Source organism: Lampris incognitus, chromosome 3, assembly GCF_029633865.1.
Source record: "Lampris incognitus isolate fLamInc1 chromosome 3, fLamInc1.hap2, whole genome shotgun sequence".
NCBI classification, from domain to species: domain Eukaryota; kingdom Metazoa; phylum Chordata; class Actinopteri; order Lampriformes; family Lampridae; genus Lampris; species Lampris incognitus.
This window is the reverse complement of record NC_079213.1, coordinates 79,135,067-79,143,188: the sequence shown is the minus strand read 5'-3', so window position 1 is coordinate 79,143,188 and position 8,122 is coordinate 79,135,067.

Below are 8,122 nucleotides of genomic sequence, written 5' to 3'. Positions count from 1 at the left end.
AAGGGTCTGACAAATCGAATCCATCATGGTACATACTGTGGATTTGTTGTACACACCTCTCACCATGTGCTTGTTAAGAAGTGATTGATACTATCATGATAAAAAAAAAAGGAACATCTGCTCGGCACCGCGACATTGTTGATCATGCCATAACATTCCTGCTGTTATGGAAGACCAGCATAACATCCCCAAACCAAATAAATTACAAGCTCTTCCACTGGATTTCAGAGATTGGAAATCTCTTTTCCTCACACCCAGAGGCTGACGAAACCCAAGAGGAATGTCTGCTCCATGGAAATGAGGAGACAGACGGCTACAACAGGTTCTGTGTGAATCCTGGTGGACATTAGACAGGCGGTTAGACATACAGACGCATCCTGGGCTTAAGAGGTCCAAGAGACAATCTGCACCTGTTCTCACTGGTTTCTCGGATAAAGGTGACAGCCAAAATGGCATTTGCAGACAGCTACAGGAAACGCATCAAGTACACATCTGAATGAGGAGGATGTGGGAAACCCCTGGAAATGTTACATGTCCACTTCTGTCTGCCATACTGGTCACGTCCATCCACCCAGCCATTATCCAAGCCACTTATCCGAATTCGGGTCGCGGGCTGCTGGAGCCTATCCCAGCAGCCATTGGGCGGTAGGCAGGGAGACACCCTGGACAGGCCACCAGTCCATCACAGGGCCGACACATTCACACCTAGGGACAATTTAGTATGGCCGATTCACCTGACCTACATGTCTTCTTTGGACTGTGGGAGGAAACCAGAGCAGCCGGAGGAAACCCACACAGACACAGAGAGAACATGCAAACTCCATGCAGAGGATGACCCGGGACGACCCCAAGGTTGGACAACCCCGGGGTTAGAACTCAGGACCTTCTTGCTGTGAGGTGACTGCACTAACCACTGAGGCACCGTGCCGCCCTGATCATGTCTACTACTACTACTACTACTACTACTACTACTACTACTACTACTACTACTACTACTACTACTACTACTACTACTTTTGGCTGCTCCTGTTAGAGGTTGCCTCAGCGGATCATCCATTTCCATCTCTTCCTGTCTTCTGCATCTTCCTCTGTCACACCAGCCACCTGCATGTCCTCCCTCACCACATCCATAAACCTCCTCTTTGGCCTTCCTCTTTTCCTCTTCCCTCGCAGCTCCATATTCAGCATCCTTCTCCCAATATACCCAGCATCTCTCCTCCACACATGTCCAAACCATCTTAATCTTGCCTGTCTTGTTTTGTCTCCAAACCGTCCTACCTGAGCTGTCCCTCTAATATCATCATCATTGTCATCATCATCATCATCAGTTCCATAACCTATAGAGGTTGTAGGAGCACAGCTGATGCCTCAACAAGTCTCTTCCACCGTTCCCTATCCATCGCAGCTCTCCCCGCCTCCACTATGCTCATCTGTAGCCATTCTGTGATGTTGTTTACCCAGGTTTTTCTCGGTCTCCCTCTCTTCCTAGTCCCTTCTACCAGGCCTTGTAGGATGTCCTTTGCAAGCGTCCTTTCCGTTCAGCAAACGTGCCCAAACCAGCTTAATTTCCTTTTCTTTTTTTTTTACTACTGTCAGTAAACTGTCATGGTGACCAATAGCTTCCTTAACTCTGGTCAGCACTTCAGTGTTGGTGTTCCTGGTCATGTCTGTATTCAGAATTTACCAAAACAATGGATTCCAAATGCACAATGAATTGAGAAAGTATACTGACTCCAACCAGCTGAATTGTAACGGGTTGTATTTCCCCAGTGTGGATACCTTAAGGAATCACCCTCCGTGTAACCTTCCCTGTTGTGTGGAGAGAATGTGACTGACTGTTTGGTGTGGGACCTCTGTGGTGACACCAGCCAACCAGCAGCAAGCACACCTTGTTTTTCATCAACAGCGACTTCCTCCACGACCAATCATTTCTCCGGGTCTTCGACTAATAGTGCTTGCGCCGGCACCAGGCAGTCAAAAATCTCGGCCCCTGTCACCCCAGCATGAACAGAGAAGAGTGGTGAAATCACTTGCACATGGGCCTTAACATACACTCAGTGAGTGTGTTTGGAAAAATGGCATGCTCAGCTTCATACTCCTGACCTCTGATATATAGGCTTTTCCTCTCCAAGAACGTAAATAATCCACCTATGAAACTCGAGATGCATCTGCAAAGATGTAAACCTTCACATGGGGGATTTGAAAAAGGTATATTGTAATAGTTTGTATAACTACTGTGCACGGTGAATGTGCAAATCATTTCCCTTAGCCTCGACCGGCAATATGTATGGGTGGCACAAAACGAATGGACTGGTTTTAATTGTATGTGTGTTTTAGGATTTCGCCGGGTTTTGAGAGCGTAGCATTTAAGTGTGAGAGCATGTGTAAACGCTTACAAGCTACACAGAGAGCTCTTTGTGTATCACTTTCAACTTCTGGAGGCACCGTCAGTCAGCACACTCCAACTTTATGTCAACGAGTATGTGACAACATTTATATAAGGTTTACATAAAACTATAAATATACAGGTGTATTTACCTGCAAGGACAGGAGAGCTGCCTTCTTTTCCATGTCTGCTGTTTGACCAGGTACTGTGAAGGCAGTGTTGGACAGACACATCAGGGCAGTGATGTGTTTGTTTAAGACTCGGGTTTCAGATTGAGCTGAGTATGTGTTATTTTCATTAACACATTGGTGCCACTGGCAAGGTCATCTGGAGTTACAGACTTGCATGAGTTTTGAGGTTGACAAAGTTTTCATTTCATAAAAAAGAACATATATATGCATAAACACACACACACACACACACACACACACACACACACACATACACACACACACACACGCACACACATGGTTTGGCATTGTTGAGTTGTGACCATGATGATCCGGAGGAAAAAAATGGAAATGAATCACGCACCGTGCATCTGACCTGGCTTTCTCTCTGCAGTGGCCTCAAAGCTGCTCTATTAGCTTGGTTGCTTAAGATTTATGAAGTCTTCACAGCACAGTATATTAAACTAGCACTGCTCGCCAATTTGCAGGGGTGTTGCAGGTGTTGGTGTGAGAGTGTGAGGTGAGCTGTAGCTTTTCAATGGCCCCATTATGAACCCGTCACTTGCAGAAAAGCCCAAATATCCCGAAAAAGCCACGGTTATACTACATCTGTTCAGGCCCACAAACGTATGTATATTGCACATGCTTAAATGAACACTCACATGCATGTCTCTTGAAGATTTCTCAACAAAACTGCATGCAAGGAAAGCATATTCATGTTTTTTAGGGGTGTGCACACACTCATCACACATCTGACACACATGCATGCACACACACACACACACACACACACACACACACACACACACACACACACACACACACACACACACACAGACATTCATGCACACACACACTCGTGCACACATACACGTGACACAGATAACTACAGGGTAAAGACAGAAAAGCTTTCATTTTGTACTCAGTGATAGATATTTTGTCTCGAGAAGCCACAATAATCCGAACAAATTTCTTAATTCCCAAAAATTTGACACGACTTAAGAAAAACAAAGCCAAACTGTGCCTTTCAGGCTGAGACAGTCCCGTGGGATGCGTGACCCGTTGTCTGATTAAAGAAATACTGTCCCATTAAAAAAAAATCTTCACCGTTATTATGTTTCTGTTCTGTTCTATTTGAAGCTTGATGACAGTGTTGCAGATTTCCAAAGAAAACAAGGAACAAAGAAAACAAGAAGAAAACATGGGGATTACCGAAAGTGACTTAAGATGATGAAAAAGAACAAAATGTGGCAGGATAAGATTTATAGAGCCAATAGCTTGGGAAGGGTTTTCTTTGTTATTGTCCATCAGTCACAGCCAAGTAACTCGAGCCTCTGTAGGAGAGTGGAAAAAAGGAAGGAGAGGATCTCTCAATTTTCCCCGTCTGGACTTTCTCCGTCACTATCCCTCTGATTGCTGTCTCGGAGCCTCTATCAAAGTGTGTCCATAGAATTCAGTAGCGTATATTGCAGTTAATCTCTGGTAGGTTTGTGTTAAGCGCCGAGCTTTCTAATTTAAACTGACAGTCAATTGGAGGGTCATTAGGCATCAGAAAGTTGTTGTTAGGCCTTATTATGCTGATGTCCTTTTGATGTCCACGACCCTTAATTATGGATCTGTTCAGTTCAATTTAATGTCACAATAACCAGGTGACACTGCTAGACCCCACCCCCCCCCCCCAAAAAAAAGAAGAAAAAAAAAGACTTCATTCTGAATTTCACACATGGACACAATTCATTCTGGTCTATCATTTAACTGTTCCGATGTCAGCTCGTGTTTCAGTGTCTTCCTCTCTCGTTAGCAGAAATGAAATCCCTCAGAGAGATTTTGCATTAGCTGCTTATACACCATGCCCGTCGCTCTGTTTTCCTCGTGTGGAGACGCTCCCTGTCTTTGGTATATAGACATCAATGGCTGTGTGTAGGAGTGCTAGCGGGCCACTTGTTTTCACTTCTCCTTGGTAGTGGTGAAATGCTTCTAACATGTCAGGGCCCCGGAGCTGAACCCCCATTTGATTTGTGAGCTAAAGGAGCAGAGATAATCATTGGGCCTCTGTCTTGAATGACTGAAGTACCTTGTGTTTATGGGCTCATGATGCAAACCTGTACAGCAGACTAAACTGTTTTTGATTTGTCAGACAAGGTTTTAGTTAGGGCTCCACAAAGCTCGGAGACCAGAGGAGCAGGCGGCCAGGGGCGAGGGGGGGGGTGGCAATGAATCAAACTGGGAAGTGTCGCCACAGGAGTCTCAAGGTGCCCAAATGGAGGCAATTACCAGTAAAAAAAAAAGTCACCATCTCTGAGCTGCCTGGCAGGGGAGCTGTGGAGAGAAACCCCAAGGTGTGGAGGTAACACTGTCAGACAGAGAGGAGTGAAAGATGAGCATTTGAGAAAACCACATGTATGGCAGAGCGAGAGAGGGGGGGGAGAGAGAGAGAGAGAGAGAGAGAGAGAGAGAGAGAGAGAGAGAGAGAGAGAGAGAGAGAGAGAGAGAGAGAGAGAGAGAGAGAGAGAGAGAGAGAGAGAGAGAAAGACTCTCCTCATCTCCTTTGAAGAATATCTTCCAGTAAAGCTCCAGCTGCAGGAACCAGAGGCTGTCTAAGTTTATTTGGATTTTGATTTCCTTCATCTATCACTACTAATTAAAAGTGAAGGATGCAATTGGATGCCTCTGTCTCTTTTGTACTCACTGTTTAGCTGACCTGAGGCTCCATGACACACCACAAAGAGACCTTTCCTTTCTTGTTGCTGTTGTTGTTGTTGTTGTGTTTTTATTATTCCTGTCTGGCAATGACCTCACCATTGAACCAAAGTCAGTATAGGGCAGCTGATGCGAGAACAAATATGGCTTTGATTTCATCCTGCATTACAAATGTACACCAAGCTAACATACCACACTTCATTTGTAAATATGAGCACTCCGTGGTGTGAGTGAAATCATCTGAACCTGAGAATTTTAGCCAAAGATACATAAATTTGAAATGGCATCTCAGTCCATCCAATATGAACAGACTGTTTGACACAGCCGAGTACTGGTGTGGGGCAGAAGGTCTCACGTTCTTCCAAGGCTTCATTCAGCCAAAGAATCAGTCTTGTCCATAGTCTCTCAAGTCTCTTAGTCCCTTTTTTGCTAATTGTGACGCAACAACAGCCAAGAGGTTGAAGAAGAAGATGTGTAACTGGAAGTTTGGAATGAAACTGGCTCGGAAAATCTGGGCAAAGAAAATAAAGGTGAAACCCTCTCCCCGAACCGCAACCTCTGTTGCCGATGTGCCTTTGAACAAGGCACTTGACCTCCGGTTGCCATGGTGGAGGTGCTCAGTGACGAGGCTGCCTCTCTTACAGTTTAGGACTCGAGGCACGCTCGGTCATCTTCCCCTGGATGAATAATGGAACAAAAAATTTAACGTCGCACCGACATCTGTTGCAGTAATTTGAGATAACGCGTCCCATCCATCCTCACCGCGCCTTGGAAGGAGAGGAGCAGCAGTACGCTCAGGAGGCACCCATGACTTGAGGGATCAGCTCAAACTTTCCCCGAGCACAGCAAGACTCTCTAGACAGCAAGCAGACAGGATCACATGTCAAAAAAATAAGATCCAAAAACCGCTCGCCAACCTATAGGAGCTGTAATTCATGCAGAAACGCAACTAGATGTAATAAAGTCTGACTGGAGCCCTGAGCGGTACTTCATTTCATTCCACAGCAACCAATAAACACAGAGCGGAGAAAAACTAGGATGGTACTGAAATATCAAAGCAAATGAAAGGAAAAGAACCAGATATGAGATGTTAGCTGATGTCAGATGCATTTAGGTGGATGCATTCCTAACACAGCATTATGGAGAGGAATATCTTATTTCAGCAGGAGAGGGACGGGTCACTTCTGCACAGAACGCACAAAGCAAAACAAGCAATTTCACAAGTTAGAATAATCTACAGACGGAGCATTTATTATACAGTACTCCACACATATTGAATATCCCGCTGGTCAGGAGACTGGACAGGAATACACAGACCCAAGAAGAAATTAATAACTAGACAGAAAGTATGAGGTAGAGAGAGAGAAGAAATGGCAAACTTTCTAAATTTGAACCCCGGACGCAGAACCCAGACTCATACCACTAAATACAAACTAAATAGGCCATAACTATACAAATGGTGTGAGCTGAGTGTACAAAGATACATACAGTAAGTGTGTGTACATAATTATGTACATATGTTCGATGTATAATTTCATCAAATGTATATAAAGTTGATTAAGCCAATGTAGCTAAGCTTGTTGTTATTATTTTTCAAGACAATGTAAATGTACACATATACAATTACAAATCCAAATATACCAATTTTCAGGATTCTGGAAACACTGCCCAACACAATATTCAGAACTAGAGGGTGCATATCCTTTATTAAAGCAGTTTTAAAGTGATTCCCCAGTGTTACCAAGTATTACTCCAGTCATTTCCCTAATACACTTGTGGTGTTCATGTATCACTCTTTTCCTCCCTAATAGCAAACGTTTTTTTTTTCATGAGAGGGTGGGTGTGCTTTACAATTATTCCCCAAATTATAAGACATTTTTATGGCTCATATTAACATCTGATCCCTCATCAAAATGACTGAAAACAGAGCATTGGCCAGTTCATTTGACAGGCTAGTTAAATGTGATTTATTCATTAAAGCTCCCCACTCGCAGCATTGCCTCGGTCTCCAGGCTCCACGAGGCAGACTCCTGACATATTTGAGAACCTTCCCCGATTTACTTGGCCTTACGCGGTCCCAGGCTGGTCCCACACAATTTATCTCTGTCCAAGTGAATAGAGACCAGGCGTGCTACTGTGGCTGTGATTCTCCTTGAAAAGATCCCTTTGCCAATGTATTCTGAAGTGTGCGATGGAAAACTCAAAAATAAAAATCTTTTAGGGGAATGGATGTGCCCATGTCAGGAAAGCAGCCTTTGTCAAAGACAACAACATTAGTCAGCAGCTGATGTTAAAATGCATTGGGGTGTGAAATAAATTTCAACGGACAAACTTGAATGTTTCTTTGTTTTATAATGTTTTCATCTGAAAATTTGAATAGTCTGATTGATGACTGAAATGATTGAAAATTCTCATTTTAATTTGATCATTAAATATGATCATATTTAATGATCAAATAATCATTCAAACAGGTTTAAAACAGGTAGAATTTGGTTCTTGCCCTGGAACATGGAATCAATATTATGTTACAGACCAGTTCAATATTTGCATAAAAATAAATGTACAATTTGCTGGAAACATCTCTGCAACCTTACCTGCACAGTAATATTAAAGGTAGAAAAATAAGTTTGCCTGTAAAACCAGGGAAATGACAGAAGGTTGGAGAGGACTCTTTATGATGAATGCTAGCTTCACCTACTACTACTACTACTGCTACTGCTACTACTACTACTACTACTACTACTTCTGCTGCTGCTACTGCTACTACTGCTACTACTGCTACTACTACTACTACTACTACTACTGCTACTACTACTACTACTACTGCTGCTACTGCTACTACTACTACTACTACTGCTGCTGCTAC